At 41.3% G+C, this 20699-nt stretch overlaps 1 protein-coding gene across 2 annotated transcripts in view; it reads right to left on the bottom strand.

Annotated features, from left to right (window-relative positions):
• The window catches only part of grik5 (glutamate receptor, ionotropic, kainate 5), a 79085-nt gene that overhangs the window by 38503 nt on the left and 19883 nt on the right, over positions 1-20699 (bottom strand). Inside the window, exon 1 of one of the 2 annotated variants that reach the window (XM_039806845.1) lies at positions 18928-18946. The exons of the other annotated variant lie outside the window; for it this stretch is intronic. The gene's annotated coding sequence lies outside the window, so the exon portion shown is untranslated. Of the gene's footprint in view, positions 1-18927; positions 18947-20699 lie in introns of those variants that run through there. 2 annotated transcript variants of the gene reach the window in all.

Here is a 20699-nt window from a genome sequence, read left to right as displayed (position 1 = left end):
CCAAACTACTGCTCCTACAGGCGGCCATCCGAGGAGGGATGTCTTTTTGAATTGCCTCTCTTTAGGCTTCTTTAAAAATGTTTCGCTTATGTGCTAAAGGCTTTATGTGTGTGTGTGTGTGTGTGTGTGTGTGTGTGTGTGTGTGTGTGTGTGTGTGTGTGTGTGTGTGTGTGTGTGTGTGTGTGTGTGTGTGCGTGTGTGTGTGTGTGTGTTTTTAATAGTAGTTTCCATGTCTTTGAGAGCTTAGCACCAATGGTGTGACATTCGGCTATACTTGGCAATACAAAAAACTCTGACTTGACTTGAGTTGATTTGGTGCAGTGGCATCCTGACCTCATATCAACACAGATAACTTCTGCGTTCCAGACTACTGACGCAGAATATTTCAATAATGTCTGTAACTGTACGCTAAGAGAAGCTATGTTACATCATGAAAGCACTTCAGAGTCAGAAGTTGACTTTGTTCGATCAGTCAGAGCACAAAGGCTTCACACGTATCACTCAGAGGGCATATAGCTTTAAAAGAACCACATTTACAGTGAACATTAAATAGAAAACGGAAACAGCACTGCTATATGCGGTGAGACAGACAAAGGTAGAGTGTTTGCCTTCGTACTGCCATAACTCTGTGATGAACCGATGAACCTACTCCACACAGCTCTCCCACTTAGACACCCACACGCCGCACACGCACACACACACACACACACACATCAGTTACACACAACAAATACATAGAGATGTACACAAACACATCCAACATATTCACCGTCATGCACACACACAAGTACACACAAAAACAGGTTGTGGATTAAATGACTCAGATGGCATTTGCTCTCTCTGTCTCTCTCTCTCCCGCTCTCTCTTATTGTCAGGTTTTGCTGCCGTGGCAACAGAGTCGAGGATGAGAGGAGGAGGGAGTGGGAGTGGGGAGGAGTGTGAGGGAGATGGAGAGAGAGGAGAAGGATCGGTGATGGAACAGGTAAATGAGAGATCGGGGAGTCAGAGCTCACTGGTCATGTGAGGCGGGGCTTCATCGCTGCTGCAGTGTGTGTTTTTCTGTGTGTGTGATTGACTATGCTCTAGTAGTGAGAGGCAGAAACACAATGAATGTGTGCTACGTGACTGGACACAAGTGTGCACGGTACACAACACTCTGGTGTGTACTGCATGACTAGGACATGTTGCATGTCCACTCAGATTGTTGAATAATTCTGTCACCCACGACTACGTCTAAAATCGGTCATCTGAGATCGAGCCATCACACCATCAGTGCTGATAGAGCGCAACTGGGAAGAGAGACGAAAAGCAAGAAAAAAAAACATGAAAAGGGGCAACTAAGTGCTGTAAAAGTGTTCTTGTGATTCAAGTTTACATGTGGGGCTTCTGGTTTGTGTTTTCGTCTGTACTAATTTGCTCTGCTGAAAGCAGCATGCTCAAATTTGGTTTGTTTTCAGCTCCCCCGGGCAAGAGACAAATTCTCTCTGACTGCACTTCTCAGACTCAGTTCAACATCTGAAAAGGATTCACTTGCAAATATGCAAAGTAACTATGCAAAGACCAAAATATATAGGGCAAGCCACTGTTTCTCATTCAGCAGAGGGATGATCATGCTTTCTTATAGAGCTAAATTGTCGAGCATTCATGTAGAATGACAAATTCTGTCAAAAAACTAAATCTTACATCATGTTTTTTTTACATCATGTTTCTTCAGGGGGTTTGAATGTAATGTCTTACATTTGAGACATTTTACAAAGAAATCCATTTGCATGTACGTATGTGTAATGGATGAAAAAGACTTGAATTATCTCTGACATAGATCAAGTGTATTTTTAAGATCACTGCAGGTATCATAAAAGACTTTCAGGAAATCAATATGACAAAATGAAAACATCATTATGAGTTTCCAGTAAATGTCTCTCTGTGAACAGACTTTTAACTTGATCATTAAAATGATCAGACAAGGGAATTATTTCAAATTAGCATCAGCATGAGAACAGTGTGTTATTAGTAATTGCCATTTGTAAGTACTTGCCGGCCAGTTCAACTTCCTGTCTGCATCAAAGCCTTCATCACATATTCACTTCTTAATCTCATACTATAATACATTTTTAAGTTAAGTAGGCGCCAGGAAGTGGATGGAAAAATAATTTAAGTTAATGAGAAAAAAAGTTGTAATTATCTTGTTCACTCCATGTTTATTCGTCTGACATTGTTTTCTGGTTGTGTTTTAGATTGTGCCTTGGGATAAATGCATGAAAAATTAATTTTTACTTTTGATGCTGCTGCTAAAATAGCTGAGAACTATGCATTGGTGCCAGATGGTGAAAATAAGCCATGAATAATGCCGCACAACTCGAGACACCGCCAATCTGTATTGACTCAGCGGAAATCTGAAGTCTGCGTCTTTATAGATAATACTGACTTTGGCCTTCATGTCACTATAGCGGAATAATCTGTCTGTCACCGAAAACTAGGCTAATTTAAAATTGTATCTACAATTAAATAAATAAATAGCTGTATTTATTGTCCCTAAAATGTGTATGTGCATAGATAAAAGAACAAAAACTGTTAGCACTCCTGTTGGCTGTATTGGATTACATAATTGATCAAATTATTTATGAGCAATTTCATTGCAACAGAAAAAAACAGCCCCATCAATTTTATAAAGGTCACAGAAGCGATAGGATAACACACTGAAGCCCTGAGGGATTTATTTTCATTGTGTATCATGTTGAAAACAACATGGGTATGAATATAGCTCATGACCTTGGTCGATGTAATTCCCTCTCTTCCATGGTGTCTTTCATTCTGCACTCTGCAATATCCAGCACACTGGAAATGCCAGGAGAACAGTTTTTTGCCAGATTGTGAAATGGCTCTAGAAAATGCCACATTGCTGGAAGAAGCAACAAAATAATAACTTCAATATTCTATTTGAGTTAAGCCATACATAATCCTTTTAATCAAATGATGTTATCAGTTTTACTCTCCTTATCCAATTTTACTGTATAAGCCTACAGACCATAAATACATTAATATCTGTATTGTAACCATAAAAAACTGCTTTCATCTGACCATATTTTATCATAATAATCCTCAAGCTGTGTGTATGTTCCATCATGGCTGCTTGTATCAGATTATAATTGTATATTATGAAATAAAAGTTTAATTATTGGTACTTATGTTTATGTAAATTGCCCAGAGATAGTTTGTCCAACTTTAAATGATGCAAGCCTGGCTGAGCTATTCAACCGGCTGCGATACATATTAATGAGATGAAATTAGTCATATAATTATTTTTTTTTATTTTGAAATACAGTCTAATGGTTAATACTTATCTGAATTTTATTACCTTAAAATTATTTCACAGTTTGCCTAAATATGTTGCATGTCTCCTCAGGATGTTGTATAATTCTGTCATCCATGACTGAGTCGAAAATTGGTCATCTTCGCTCAACACGAGACATCACACTATTAGGCCTGATAGGGACTGACTGAAGAGGGGACAGGGAGGGGCAGCGAGATTCAGCAAAATACAGAAATATGGAGTGACTGGGCACTTTCAAAAATGTTGTGTGCGTCAGTTTTGCATAAAAAGCTTTCTGTTTGTGTATCCATCTGTGCTAAATGCATTAACAACAGCAGCATTCTCAAATTGTTTTCAGATGCCCTGGGCAAAAGGCCTTTTCTCCTTTTCTATACCCCTCAAGCCCAGTTAAGAAACAAAAAGGACATTATGCATGAAGTGAGGACTTTTTGAAGATTCAACCACTTGTTGTGATTAATAAACACAACATTTGTTTCCATGTTTGTGGGACGATGAATGCATTTTACTATCGTTACTAAGTAAGCATCAAATTTACAACATGCCACACATTGCATTTCAATAAAGAAACCAACAGTACAAACATTGGTTTTAGGCCAGAGGTCTAAAACATAAGAATGTCAGATAAATGTTGAATAATTTATTGCCATTTGGGCCTTGATTCTATCTGTAAGTCAATATTTAATGTCCCTCACCAGCTGGACAGATTGGCTCTTCAAACATCTCCACAAACCGTATTTCAGCTGAGTGGGAGAGCTGCCTCGATGCAGAAGAGCCATCCAAATATAAAATGAAAACACAGTGCTGTACTGTTTATTTTTTAGCAAAAATGCAGGTCACTTTCAGGCTGTGTGTGCCCGTGTTTGTTTGTGTGTGTGTGTGTGTGTGTGTGTGTGTGTGTGTGTCACCATGACCAGAGTGTGACCTTCACAAGGTCAATTAAGTGATTCAGTTTGCCATTCAGTGGTTTCTCATGCTCAGCTTTCTCATGCTAAATTGCTGGTTATCTCTCCGCCGGCTCTATGCTAATAGATGGTAGCATATGCTAAAAGCAATGTCTGTTCGAAATATTTATGCAACGGCACCGTATTTAATGCAGGATTAGCATTTGTTTGCTCCATTGTTCAGTAAATCAGAACCAAATGCTGGTGAATAAATGCATAATACATTTAGTTAGCCTATGGTACATTAGCCTTAGAAGTTCCACAACTTACTACAGAATTATGAATATCCACATTCATTTTTTATCTGCCGAACAACTGGCATCTCAAATTAGAATCACTCATTCACGTAACTTGATCTAGGTCAGGTTTGATTTAATTATGTATGAGAGATGTGTGTTTATTCAATTGCTTATTTATTTGAATTACTATTTGTCGTGTAGTAGCACTTCTTTCATGCCAAACAGCTTTATGTTTTCACTTTTCGATGCAGACTGAATTAAATAAAATAAAATGATGTGGTTTGAGGATGAAAGTGATATAATACGGGCTATAATGTCTCATCACACGATGGGATTTCATGTATATTAGCATGCATTTATGTACTATATGTGCTGAACATTATGCCAGCAGTAAAGATGTTATCACTTATGTGTGCTATGTTAGTAATGATACACACTGCATTGTACTGGTGTGTACAGATAATCCATAATTAGGCTGTTGGCATGCAGCACATGGACCAGAATTAGGTGTACAGTATTTATAATAACATCCGGTCTGAACCCAAATGTCACAAGCTCTCTCTATTAGATCATCACCATGAAAAAAAAGCTATTCCACTGTCAAAGGAGCTGCTGCATAAAGCTCTGCAATCATTATGACAATGTCCAAAAACTGCCTGAGAGAAGAGAAGCCAAACTCTCTGTTTTCATAATAATCTATAAAAGAGTGGACACAAAACACCACAAAACGGTGTTATGGGCAATGGAAAAGAGATTGTTTTAATTGAATCGCCCATATTAGCATTTTAACTGCAGTGTATGTCTTACAGTGTGTTGCTGTCCATGCTGCAGTGGTGATTATTGAGGCGCATGGCTCAGGATTTGGCAACAACAAAGCACATTGTGTTTTTGAAAACGGCACTTTTGATATCCTGCATGTCTGAGATAAATGTAAAACAATATGATGGCAAGGGAGACTAGTCACTGCAGTTCCTGAATTTACTCGTCCGTTTTATTGCCAATGTTTTCACATGGTCAAAAATGCGTTCCCCGAGGAAGAAATGGGGTGTGATTTGAAAGTTGCCCTATATTTGGCTCAGTTGCTTTCAAATGCAGCCTGTCAAGTTGCCCCGCGTGCTGCAGCACCTCTCCCTCCGTCTGCCGGCTGGCCATCCGCTTGGTCAGGTGAGTTATTGCCAGGACTGTTCCTTAAACACCCCCTACCACACACACACACACACACACACACAAACACGCTGCAAATCGTCCATTACTGTGCCTGTCAGGCAAGCGTGCAATCAATACTCCCCCTCCGACAGCGTGCACACATGTGATGGAAGGCAAAAAGCGAGCAGAGGAGGAGGACAGCAAGGGTAAAGAAGAGATGTTGGAGAGAGGAAAGGAGGAGAGGGGCAGAAAGGCTGGGGAGAAAGGAAGCGTTAGTGATGGGGAGTGTAGGGCTTCAGGGCAGCGGGTGAAAGAACAGGGGGAAAAGGAGAGATGACAAGAAAAATGTCCAGAGACTGGAGACCAAACAACAGAGAGCAGTAATATATAACAAAACACAGAGATAGAGTGAGTGTGGGAGTAGGAGATGGAGGACAGAGATGAGGAGTGGCAGAGGCAGAGGAGAGATGGAAAATAGAGGGAAAAAAAGAGAAACTGTGTGTGTGTGCGTGTGTGTGTGTGTTAAAAAAAAGGGAGAAATGGAGAGAGGTTGTGGGTGAATGAAGAGAATGCTATATATAATGGCAGAGGTTCAGGAATAGATCAGAGTGATTGTGTTTTGTGATTACCTAACACTCACATCTGCAAACAGTAGCAGCCACCAGCTGACATCAAAGACCACACACACACACACACACACACACAATTATTCTACATACACTCATTGACACACATATGAGGAATACACTCGGCAAAGTAATGCTGGCAAACACGGGCCAGCAAACCTCATCTTCATGCTAAACTGAACAAACTCTCAACTAAAGAGCTTCTGTCGTCTGGCCCGGATTGATAACAGAAGCAAACAAACACAAACACTCGGACACAAACACACTTTTGCTGAGCTACACATCTCCTACACACAAAAAGATTCATAATCACATAAAAACACACAGACATGCTGTATTGTAAACACTCCACCCAAGCAGCCATGCCACTCTCCTGCCACACACATGCAGACATAAAACGCACACAATGAGCCATGACAAGGGCCATAATTGTTCATTTTCAGCTCTGCAAGAACTCTAACCTTTTGCTACTGTGGTTTGAAAGGAGGGATACCAAGGAGGGTTGAATACAGACAATTCGAGATCCCGTTATTAACTGAAATACTGCCCAAAATCTACTCAATTTTAATTTTTGTTTTTTTAAAAAAAAAAAAATAAAAAAATTTTTTTTTTTTTTTAAAAAAAAAAAAAATAAAAATGTTTTTAACCTAACCTGCGATGGCCTTATTATGGTAATACAACGGAGTGGGTTATTCAGACATGCAGGCCTCTATCCTCAAATCAGTGGAATTTAACAAGATCAAGTGCAGAAGACATAATGTTACCAATTAATGTACAAGAATAGTGCATCTACCCCTCAAACCACTAAAACCCCAGTAATAACCTCAGATCAGCACTATAATATTTTTCATACGCTCCCATGGTCCCACACTCAGACGTATTAAAACTGTTAAGAGGCTGTATTGAAACACATTGAATGTAATGATTCTGTAAGGTTGGTCTACTCAAAGAGAGTGTAAGTTTAAGAGAAATCCTGTACCAATATTACTTAGTAAATAGTTTTGTGTTTAAAATCAAAATTAGGACAGACAGACACCCGGAAAGTAACAATTTTAAAATCAAGGGAAAACTTTCAACCCTAGTACCAGAGGATGTGTGCATGCAAATTAAATAGTTTCTGCATGTGTGTGTGCTTGCTTGTGCATATATGAGCTTTTATGGTATGCCATGTTTGTGTGTGTGAGTGTGAACAGTATGTGCGTTTGTATCCTTCCAGTCTGAGGTGGTAAGAGGGAAGGCTGAGGGCTCAGAGGGAATGCTAAAGCCAGTGCACAAGAGGAGATTCTTCCTCTCTACTTAGACACCAAATTAATAAAAAAAGCCAACTATCACTGTGTGTCTCCTTACCAAGCTGTGGAGTCCAAGACTATCTGAGTGGGGAGACAGGTATGGAGGTGCTCCAGTTTCATGCCTGCATAGAGCAGGCGGTGAGCTGCACGCAGCCAAGGTGATCCCTGCCAGCCATTTTGCCCTGCATTTAGTATTCATTTTCCAGGCGATCAAACCCGCTGCCAGGAGGTGGATAGAGTATGTGTGTGCGTGAGTATTAAAGCGCTCACACAAATTGAGTGAGTGTGAGAGTGCACCTGCATTAACAAACACATGGGTGTGCGTGTGCAGATGTAGGCTTATCACCCTCAGACTTGTATATAACAAAAGTGTTGGTGCCCATGTGTGAGGATGTGCGTAAGTTAATGAATTTGCAAACACGTGTGCATCGTGCAGCAGGGCTGATTAGGAACACAGGGATGGAGCCAGAATAGGCCAGGGGCCAGCAGACCCTGGCTCCCTGTACACAGCCAGTGGAGTAAACCTGGATGTGCACAGCTTCCTGCTGGGGAAGGATAAGGCAGAAAGGGGGAACACAGGAAGTAATGAAAATGGAAAGAACAAAGGAAGCAGTAAAGAGGGGTGAAGCAGGGAGAAGGTGGATGAGCGGAAGAAGTGGGTTTGGGGAGAAAAGACAAAACAGCGCAGTAACAGGATGAGCTGGAGAGGAGAGGAGGGGAAGCGAGTGATAAGGGGCAGAGGGAGCAAAAAAAGAAACCAAGAGGGGGATGAAAAGTGTTGTTCTGGTGGTGGAGGAGGAGGACAAGAAGGGGGAGAAAACAGAAGAAATGGGGATAGACGACAAGAGGGAAGGAGCTGAGCAACAGTGCCCTGGCAGCATGCAGTGGAGCCAGGCAAGATGGCTGCAGGGGACAGAGCACCCGGCCAAATATGGTCATCAGGACCCAGCTCTGTCCTACTTTCTCTAATGGGCTAAACCAAAGCCTGGATGATGCAGGAAGAACCATGTATAGTCAGCGGGCAGCAGCGTTGGCTCCTATCTCTGTGTCGTGCTAGAATGAGTGTTGCAGGACTTGGGTCGAATATACAAACAAAGGCCTACAGCATGCTTACACACACACATGCATGCATAGACACACTAATGGCTCTAGTTCCCTTTCTTTCATGGTGAGCTAGTTGACATGCTGACCCCATCTAGAAAAACTGTGATAAGAGTGTGTGAGGGTGACTGAGCAGGTGGTGAATACATTGTACCTGTCCATTTGTGTTTGTGTGTGAACGTGTGTGCCCGCCTGCTTTTGTGCATCTGTCTCACGCCACCTGGGGCTCCACCAAGCTGTATGAACACTCATCAATCTATGGACGCTACCCTCAGGTTTCACTTCGGGATACGGTGTAATAGACTGGAGACAGGTACCATACACACACAACATGTGGCCAGGTCAACAACCTTCAGCTGTAACATCTGTACGCATGGTGGGCAATCAGGGATGTAAAAATACGGATTAACCGAGGGCATCGCTGCAAGTGGCTGCCCTCCTGTAGTTGTTTGTGTCCTCTCTAGCTTAAGAAGTGAAGGCAGTGCTCTCAGATAAAAGCAACAGTGCATGTTGTAAACATTCTTTTTCTTATGTATTATTCCCACTACTAATTAGCTTCTTTTGTCCACAGTGTTTTTCTTGGCAATGTTGTCCACCCCAGAATGTGGGGACAAACTGACAAACAGTGATTACAAAGGCATTGCCATGGCCAGGAGATAAAGCATGCCAACAGTACAGCACTGCTACTGATTCATCTCATCTATTTCAGTTGTCCTACGCAGGTCTTGTTGCTATGTGAGTTGCTATGATTGACCAGCGGGTATCACATCCGTATGTGCAGCAAATTCCATTCCTGCCTGAATTAAGCCATTATATGAGAAGCAGTGCTTCAAAAGAAGGGGTCTCTTTCATTATAGCTTCTGTGTCAGGAGGTGCAGAAACAACCACAATGCTGCAGCTTTGGAAACAACTTAAACAACTCGTATACTGTACAGTAAAGCCTGTCAGACTGCAAGAAATGCATTCAAATAATAGGGTTGCTAGGTGAGAGTGGCTCTAAATGTGACAAAGTGAATTCCCCTTACACTGCTCTATATGTGGACACATTAAGGGAGGTGTCACTCTCGCTGTCATTGAAGCGAATAAGTCTTAAATGATCCCATCACAAGGGCCTGCAGGCTAAAACAACAACAGCTGAAAAACTATATACAAGCTGTTGGGGCAGTAAGAAAAGCAGCATATGGCTTTAAACAATTGTGACTTCATTATTAAGATTCAGAGGAGCAAACATACATTTCATAGGGAAACTGAAAAATACACTAACCATGATGTATCTGTAAACACTGGCACACCAAAGAGATGCTGTGTTCTGTGTATTTTGTGATAGCCTACACACAAATGTACCCATTATCATCACAAAATATGCCTAATAACAGCAGATTTTCAAATCCCTTCCCTACACCCAGGGAATGTTTTCAACAACAACTCTGGGAATTTTTCAAGTGTTCAAATGTCACTTGCGTTCTTTTGCAAGGCACCGTCTTCTTCAACAGCCGCTCATCTGGTGTGCGCTTGAAACAGGCCCCAGTGTGGGGCTTAGTTCCTGTTCTTCCTGACAGCTACACTTACAATGAGGCCTGTTGGCATCACAGTATTGGTTAACATTCTGCTACAACACTTCTTAACAACTCCGCTGTGGCTGCTAAGCCCTGTATTAAAGCATAGGGATAGAGCGCCAAAATAGTTCTCTGCATGCCATGTTAGACAGACAGGCATGCTTCCACTCAGAGTCCTGCTGAGCTGGGAAAATAACAGATTTCCTGAAAACAAAAAGTACCAATTTCAAGTAAGCAATTACATGTCCAGCGTACCCTGGTAACTGAGCTATAATTCTGTTTTATATATGTTACATATACATCAGTGGTCAGGTGTAACAGAGGAACTACATAAGTAAAAGAGACAGAAACAAGAAATGTGTCAATGTAAAGTGAGTATATGTCAATATGTCGTGGTAAAGAGTCTGCCTCAGGATGAATGAGGTTGGACTGAAGGAAAATGGGATAGTGAGGGAGGAAGACAGCCCTCTGTTCCTGTCAGGTAAGCTGACACACACTCACAGTTTCAGACAGTGTTTTGTTATGAGTTTGCATAACATGGACACTCACCAATGGCCAGTGGGAAAACTGACAGAGCAGGAAGCATGTGCGTGCACGTGGGAGCATGTGTGTGCACGTGGGAACATGTCCTGTATTTGTCTATGCACGCAGAATGCCTAGTAAGGAGTACGTGACACACACCTGTGTGTGTATTGGTACACATTTAAATACTTGTGAGTTTTTGAAGGTGTTTCCATCTCCATCAGTGTTCAGAATGCAGCCAGCAGTGCCCTGATGGCTGCGCCGCGTCGATGACACCTCCCGTTGACAGTGGGCTCGGAGCGAGGACGCTAGTCATAACATAACAGCAGGAAGGTGGGAGTACATCACCTCCAAGCGTACACACACACATACAGAGTGACACACTATGAGACAGTGTTAAAGTCATATCAAGGTCCTTATTTAGATTGGCTATCATCTCTGACCTCTCTCTCCATCCTCATTAGTCGGACTAGACAGCCTCTGCAGGCCTGAATCTGCCGCAGGCCCACACACAAGATGTTACATTGCTTCATAGGTGGTACAGTAACTAATGCATTGCACACACAGCCTGTAGGTTTCATTTCCCTCGTTGATGTCTTGTTGTGCCAAAATTGACTGTTTGATTGACATACTGTCTGGTTCTTATGGTAACCTTTTTGCTAAACTGGAACCAGGTTTAAAATAAACTCAACACGGATCTCTAAGAATCCATTTCAACAGCATTTTGTCAGAATGTGACTTGAAACAGTAAGTATTATACAACATCAGGGCGATGGAATTTGAAGACTCCCGTTGTCATTGTAGAAATAGTTAGAGGTGCAGAATGACTGGAGAGGAGGGCACAACATGAAGTCTGGCAATGCTCCAGTACTGACATGAGAGCCAGAAATGGGTTCAAATCAGGCCTGTGTCATCTCTTTTCACATTTTAGCTTCAATGTACTGTCCCCCCCAAAAAATAGTAATAAAATGCCAAAGTGAAGTCCACTGCCTACTCTAAATGTCAGATGTCAAAATGTCAAATGCCCCTCGAGTACGACCTTAGAAATCAAAATAAAGGTTGAAACAAGCATTATCTAAGGACATCATATGCCCTTATCTAGGGACCCCATCCAACCTGCCTAGCCTTTAATTATTAATGTTAGCATGGGCAACAGAAAAAAATGGCAGGTTTTTACCTAACGGACAAAACCTTTCATTATCTCTTTCTTTCTTTTGGTCTGTGTTCCTAATTCCACTTCTCTTTCTCTTTTTTTCTTCTCCTCCCCCTTTCTCCGCTTGTCTCAAGTCAATTCAGTTCAGTTCAAAGGGTCTGTATTAGCGTGACCAGCCCTGTGGCGAAGTGCCGGCTCACTGAGAGAGAACGCTATGATGGAACATCAGCAAACCACAGGAATCTCAGCACCGCTACGTAAACACACTCATCAGGTGAAGGACAATCAACATAGAGATGAGAAAATCTGTGTGTGTGTGTGTGTGTGTGTGTGTGTGTGTGTGTGTGTGTGTGTGTGTGTGTGTGTGTGTGTGTGTGTGTGTGTGTGTGTGTGTGTGTGTGTGTGTGTGTGTGTGTGTGTGTGTGTGTTATAATCCAGGTTTATGTATGTTTAGCAGATTACATTATTTTATTAAGCATATACAAAAGGTAAATGTGACAACGCTCTCTCCCACACAAGTCTAGCTTGCTTTGACAGGCAGGTATATTGTGTGTTCCATGCATTAGTCATGTCTGCAAATGAGGACAAATCCACAGCACGCCAAGCAGCTACTGCTGGAATCAGAGAGAGAGAGAGAGAGAGAGAGAGAGCAAGAGAAAGAGAGAGAGAGAGAGAGAGAGAGAGAGAAGGTAGTGATTGGCTGGACTCATTGACTGTAGGAGAACAGGGGATTAGCATCTTTGACATCACTTTATGGTGTCTGATGGGAGGTTTTAAACCCTGAAGTTGGATTAATTGCCATCAGATACCAAAGCCAGAAATTCCTAATTTTGGCAATGGCCCAGAGGCTGTGTGGAGCTGACATGGTTTAAGCAAGTAGCATACACCACAGCGGAGTGCAGTAGCTTGGTAGACCTACTTCAATTTAAATCTTAATATTCCCTTAATGGAACAATCATTTTCAAAATCACCACCAATAAACCCACTAGATAAATTGCAATTATCTATTGAGACTGACTTACTGTATACTCACTTTGGATTTCCAAATAGGCGTTCAATAAGGAGGCAAAGTCCTAATGTGGTATTCAAGCTATATCTGTTTTACAAGTTTCTGTATATCAATGCAATGTCCTATTGAGGGTTTCTTTCATCTGTCTTTCTGAAAAATTAAAACATGCTCATTGATTGTTTTATATGTTCATTATTATAACTGTTTCTTCATCATCCTTCCTTATGTTTATCTTCGCCTCTTTTTATGCCTGGATCCTCTGTGGTGCCATTGTTAACAGCTATGTCTCGACTGGAGATTGACAAGTCCATTAGCTCACCACTCCACCAGCCTCAGTCTATCAGGATGGTAACCTTTAAAGGAATAGTTTGATGTTTTGGGAAACAACTTGTCATTCATACATTTTAGTTTGTGTATGGGCACAAGGTACACAAACAAGATACAATGTCTTAATTACTGGGCTTTAAAGGTGCTGGTAGGCGTAATGTTGAACTTTAGACAGAACCTGGCTAACCATTAGCCCCAGCTTCCAGTCTTTATGCTAAGGCTAACCACAGGCCATCTGTGGCAAACAGAAGTTTATAATACATGTTTTGTTCAGCAGGATAATCTTCACAAATGAACACCACCATTTTTTAAGCGTAAATGCAACTGGCAGAAGTAAAAAGCCAACTTTAGGTTTTATCGAAACACTCCACAGTCGCATGACTTTAACCTCACCACCACTCAGATTTTAACTTGTAATTTGATTTTGAGCACCTGTTCTACAAAAGCCTTTCCTCTTAGCATGACTTTAGCGTTTTGACCACTCATAATCTCTGTTACCTTCCTCAGTGACCGTATGCTGGATAGTATGGCAGCTTGTCTGAATCTTCACTTGGTAATGACCATCCACGTGATAGCCTAATGAGCACAATACTACACACTCTTACACACACACACACACACACACACACACATATACGCACTGCTGTCAAACATGCCATGAATCTCATGTGCACATACACACACTCAGGTTGTCCCACATCCTCATTGTGTCTCACACCACCTTACCTATTAGAAAACCAATCATGTTCTGCACCTGGGCCTATCAACTGTACAGCTTTGGAGCAATGCAAGAAATCTGACTTGTTTTCCTGCAATCTGCTTATTTCTTGTCCTACAAATGTTCCATTTGTCATAGAAGGAAAATCATAAATACTGCTCGAAAGCCTGAGCAGCATTTGGTAGATTGTTTATATATTGGAATAAATGGTTTGTGTCAGGCAGGTACATTTTGTGTGTGTGTGTGTGTGTGTGTGTGTGTGTGTGTGTGTGTTTTGTGTGTGTGTGTGTGTGTGTGTGTGTGTGTGTGTGTGTGTGTGTGTGTGTGTGTGTGTGTGTGTGTGTGTGTGTGAAAGAGAGAGAGAGAGACAGAGAGAGAGTGTAATAGAGAGAGGCTAAACAGGGCAGAGAAAGAGCACACAGTTTATGTGCTTACCGAACCTCTGTAAACACATAAATGGTAACAAAGGAGTTGGTCAACAAAGGTCAAAGTGCTCAACACCCTCTCTGTGTGGTCACATATTTTTTATAAGAAAGGTAGAAGAGTTGACTGATTCAAACATTATGGCAAATACCGGGGTCAACACAATAACATGAACTGTATAGTATTATAAAACTATTGGGCCTACAACAGAACATCTTCACAAAGGTAGCTATTGCAGAGCTTTTGAACTAAATTCTAAATGTCTTTATTATCATGCTATGCTATGTTCTAGAAGTCTAATGTTAGGGAATATTATCTGAACTTTACATATAGCTATGGCTTAGTCTGATCAAAGTTAAGGGAAGTAGAGTCTGAGATGTGCTAAAATGGACACTCAAAGAATGCTAAACCCTGATGTTTATGTAACAATATGGCCTTTGCTCTGGTGCCACCCTCAAGCCAAATTATAACTCCCCTCCCCCCACTCTTCCCCCACTATTTTGTTGTCTGGTTCATAATAAGCGTTTACAACCTCACATAATTCAATACTAGAAGGGCTGTCATTTTTTTTATTTCAAATTCAAATTACCATTCAGTTGTGGGTAAATATTGGATCTGGAATGATTTGTGTATAAGTGCAACAGGCCGTGCCTTCTACCCTAGCAGGGAGCTCTACTAAAATGCACTCTTTTTTTTTGTATTTCACTCCTCCATTTCCATTGTGTATTGCATTGGGAATAGTGTACATCACATGGATGTATTAAGAAGAATTTAATAGCGCATTCACTAATGGTGCCCCATTCATTCCAGTTAATGTTAGCTAACTGAGCACATTTGCCAAAAAAAACTCCACTGGCCTGGCTGGTTGACTTCCTGTTGGCTCCCCACACACATTAATGGGATAAAATAATTAAATCAAAAGGCTCTTCTATATTGTCCAAATGTTACTGGACCGAATGGATCAAATTGGTAATACAAAGAGTCATTTCGGGGTTGTGATACTCAGAAACATTTATTTGCCGTTTATATTGTATGGAATAGGGACACAGCTTGAGTCTTGCTTCACTATTACTGAACATCATTCTCAAAACACTGTAAATATTAAAGTCTGACTAAATCCAAACATGTGACATGTAATTAAGTGTGCCTGTGTCTTGTTGACACTGTGAAAGCTGACTGCAGCCCTCTAATTATCCTGGGATGTAAATATTGTATAATTCCATATTGAGCTAAGCTGGGGTAACACATCCGCTACTAAATACTGCTGATAAGAGATGACACACTGACGCCTCAGTCTCTAGCTGCAACCCATGCCTCACCATTCACCTGTCTCTCATCATGCATGATCATCATAACTCCCCCACATACACACGCACACACACGCACGCACGCACGCACACACACGCACACACGCACACACACACACACACACACACACACACACACACACACACACACACACACAGAAACCACCCAGTGCATGTGCCATCACAATCACTTTCACACCACAGAGGGACAGAGAGAGGGAAGAGAAGCAGAGAGAAACAGTGGCAGAGTGATTAGCTTGACATCACATATACTAATGGTGTAATAGAGGAAGGAGCGAGTATAAGAGAAAAATGAAGAACAGGTGAGGGAATGAGAACAAACCTAACTAGAACTGTGAGATAAAGCCTGTCACAGAACAGTAGAATAAATGAGAAGGAAAAAAAGAGATGGGCAGTCAGAGATGGGATGGGGAGACATGGTGAAGGCACACAGTGAAAATCAACACTATTTCATTTTTATTTGAAAGAGAGAGGCGAAAGAGAGAGAAGAATTCCTTAATGGTCGAGGAAAAAAGAGATAGATAGAACATGCCTGGAGGATATCACTATATTTATACTCTACTATGCCATTATTTATTTATTTCCCTCCCTCTCTCCCCTGCTCCCTTTGACAGGCCTGATTTTTAATAACATGCATATCTTTGTTCTTCTTGATTAAGGGATAGAAATTGTGAGGACGGTGCCACAGGGGCCAGTGAAGACCACACTCCTGCAGGATGGAGGACAAATCCCCCTCCTTTCCTTCCTTTCAACAATCCATCCTTTTCCCCACTCCATGCCTCCACCCATCCCCCCGCCCTGCGTATTTTCATCCTATCATCAGATTTCCCTCTTGCTTTTCTCAATCTTGACTTCTCTCCAGTCTCATCCTGGGCAGCTTTCTCCTTTTGCCCATCCCTAACTCCCTCTCTCCCTCGTTCCCCCATCTACACACCCCTCATCTTCATCTCATCAACCACTCTCTGCATCCACTGTCATTTAAATAGGGCCTCTATTCCACACCTCTGTGTATTCATTTTATGGGAATACCTCGCAACCTGAAGTTGATCCTTCTGTATTGGAGCTGATTAATTAACAACAGGATATTAATAACAGTATTTTCTTCAGGTTAATCAAAATATATATTCAAGATCACATATAAAACTAATTCATGCCCAGCAATTGCAATCCAGCAATGGTCCACAGAGGACCATTTATCTCCCAGTCTCTTCTCTAGTAACTAATTATTATCTATTACATGTCAGAGTTATTCAGGAACTACTCATTAACAATTTGTTAATCATCATGTCGTTCCTTAGTAACTACTCATTTTGTTGTAAAGTGTTATGGATCATTTCATATGCCTACATCTTTTAAAAAGAAAAAAAAGAAGCTCTTTGTGCACTTGATCACTTTGCAATATTAGATGTCACTCATTGTAAAAGAGCTGGATAAAGAATTTGAAGAATTTTTTTTTTCCTACTCCACCTCCCTTCTCCTCTACTCCTCTGGCTCAGCCTGCTAGTAACAACCCAATCCTCCAGCCTCCGTGGAAAAATAACATGACAGCCGTCAGCACCTCTGTGCAGCGTGGCCTTTGCGCTGGGAGTCTGTAAGGATACGTTGAGGCCTGTGTATCTGCAAAGATGTGTCACTGCACATGTGGTTCAGTCAAGTGTGCAGGAGTTGTAAGCTACAGTACATGAGAGTTGTGTATTTTGAGTTGCTTTTTGGCTGATTTGACTTTTAACTCAACCACTTAAATTTGCCAGCTATAGTCACCTGTTACTTTCCAAAATAAAACTTTCATTCTAAACATATAATCACATTGTTAAATTATTGTATATTGTGTATATTATTATGGATGGAACAGTTCAGAAAGTACCCAAATGCTGCTTACATGTAATAATCAGTAATGCAACCCAATAATATAATAACATAACTTTCAGAAAAGGAAAATTTGGATAATGACTACTTTTATCAGATTATTTTGATTTCGATAGTATTGGCTTTGGTTGTTTGGAACTTACTGTCAGTGGTTTTATTAGTGACTATTTCTTGGTGAGAAAGTGGTTCCAAAACTGTTCACTAAAGTCTGTGGATCATCCAGAGTAATTGGAACACTTTGCTGCTGAATTTTTTAAAGGTAATATTTTATTGTTGCAAAATCAAAAATCTGATTCACCAACATAGCATTGGGGAGGAGGCAGTAATGTCAGGGGCGGATATCTTGGGAGATCAAACTATCTGAATGGTTAGATACCACCAGAAGCAAGTGAAAATTAGGGCTGGGTGATAGGGAGAAAATCAGATATCACGATATTCTTGACCAAATACCTCGATATCGATATGGCGGCAATATTCTAGGGTTGACAATTGGTGTTTTAACAAAATATCTTCACACTTAGATTTTAGATAAATAATCATCAGTAATATGGACATAATGTCTAAGTAGGGAAAAGGCAAATAATAGAACAGCTAGAACAGTCAGAAAAGTACATCACTTTACTGTAATGCAGCCTTTAAAACCAGGAAAAGACAACACTTATGTCATATATGAAGATATCTAGTCTCATATCACGATATCGATATAATAATATCGATATATTGCCCAGCCCTAGTGAAAATGCATCACCACAACAACCAAACCCAGACAGGACTCTGCCTGACACCGGCTTTTATTTTATTGGTCCAATAAAGCTTGAACATTGCACAGTTGCCTGCAATCAGCTGCTGTAACTAAATATGTGGGAGTGTGTGTGTGGGTGTATCAATGCATTTGTCTTCTATGAATGAGTAGACTTGTGTGTCTACAAAATGTACGTCTCTCTGCCATATCACATTTATTGCGTCACACACCCATTGTTGCAAATTTCTTACTACCATGATGATCTCTCAATATCACTCCTTTCTTTTTACCATTTTATGCTATCTGTCTCACAGTGACGCATTTTTCTCTTCCCCCCCTTAAGCCTGTAATGCCCGCGTGTACACACACACACACACACACACACACACACACACACACACAGATTGCGGATGTGCTGACACAAGGATATTCTTCCTTTCGCATGAGCCTTCTCCACTAAGCTTCTGGTCAGGACAGAACATCTACACACCCGTAACAGCTTAAAGACTAGATCTCATTCTCTGAACTAACAACTGCACAAATGCACAGAAACAAATAAACACATACACAGTAACGCATGTGCTTACATTTTTTTTCCATCATACTTCACCTTCACTGGAAGCCTCTATTTTCCCCCACAACACTTGCTAATAGTCATCTTCCCCTCCCTTGTTCGCTCCTGGAACAAAGGTGAAGGGCACAGAAAAGAGCAGATGAGGGAGGGAAAGAGAGGGAGACATATAATGGTGATGTTTTTCAATTGGGTTGATTTATGGCTGGCTGTTACCATTATTTTACCATTTACTCCAGCGTGCTGGAGGAACCAGGCTGGACAGCTCAAGCCGGAGGGGGGACAGAGAGCAGAAGAGGGAAAAGGCAAACACCAGAGCCACAGGAAACATACAGTATAGGATGGACACAATGAAGAAGAATGCAGCCAGGCTTTTAGGATGAAGACAACCAGGGTGGAGAAAGATAGGAGAGAATGAAGGAATAAAATGAGTGAGTGTGAGAAAGATAAAGAGAGGCAGAGGGGGCTTAATGAATGTAAAGGCAATAACAATGAGGTGAGGTAAATTGTCCATTAACTCAAGAGTTTCTCATGCGTGTGTGTTGCCTCACCATAACATTCCAATTTAGCAGGTTACACTCGGATGCTTCCTGGCCAGAGACATGCAAAGCGTCTTTAGGATACCGAGTTAAACTAAAGTGAGACAAAAGAGAGCGATTGAGGTTGAGAGTATGATAGAGGAGAGATAGGAAAAGGTAGGAAAGTAAGACAGAGAGAGCAAGATGGAGGAAATGTAGTGGTGAAGGAGAGATAAGGGGAGAAGATAAAGAGGAGAGGAAATATTGAAAGTTGAGAAAGATAGGGGAAGAATGGATAATTCAACTGGAGAGGAGGAAATTCACAGGGGGAGGGAGATACTATTAGTTCTTCAGATACAGAGGGAGATAGCCACTGCAGAGGGACAGGATCGAGATTTCAATACAGAGCCGAAAGAAACAGAGGGCACCGCATTATCACACAGCAAGAAACACAATTATTACTTTCGACAGCCCCTGAGAGACTTGAACAAAAAAAACAAAGAGTGAGCCTGGGCAGCCATGATGCTCAACAAATGACAACAATTTGGTGGCAGAAAGGGGCAAACTGGATGGGAGGTTAATCTGTTTTAATTGGTCTGTGCAATCACAGTATGCGACGAGGAAGATAATGACGGGAGGGACAAAGTGACTTCTTACTCTGATGCAGCCTAACTGGCTAAATTGAGTCTGTCACATCAATGTCATTAAAGTGATTCAACAATGGTTATCAAATGTCACATGTCAATTAATTTTTAATGAGTTGAACAAGTGTGCAGCAAAAGATAAGCTAAGACCTCATGCTACAGAATATTTGCACACCGCAGCATAGTGATGGCAGGAATTTGGCAGCGTTTCTAAACCGCAAACCAGATATAAGGGGACACCTGTCATTAGCACTTACAATGAGTGAATTTGGGGTCTAAGTAGCTTGTAGTGATGTGCCAGGAGTAGCCACACACACTCCTTTCCTCACACATGTATTTGGCTGCGGTGGCCTGAGCAGTTTTGACAGATGTCAAGTTGAAATGTTGAAACACGTTGAGAAATTATTAACAGTTCAAAGGCCTCTCCATTCATCAAATCAGCCAAGACTGATGTGCCAAGATGTGTGTTTATGTACTGTTTTGTCTGTGTTTATGAATGCATGTGCCTGTGCCCATGGGTGTGTGTGTGTGTGTGTGTGTGTGTGTGTGTGTGTGTGTGTGTGTGTGTGTGTGTGTGCGCGCATGTCTGCATGCAGGTGGTAAATCTGTGTGTTTGGATGTTGCCAATGTGTGTAGGAAAGGAAGACAG

The sequence above is a fragment of the Perca fluviatilis genome, chromosome 7 (genome assembly GCF_010015445.1).
Source record: "Perca fluviatilis chromosome 7, GENO_Pfluv_1.0, whole genome shotgun sequence".
Lineage (NCBI taxonomy): Eukaryota > Metazoa > Chordata > Actinopteri > Perciformes > Percidae > Perca > Perca fluviatilis.
Note: the sequence above shows the minus strand (reverse complement) of the source record. Positions and strands in the feature narration are given on the sequence as shown.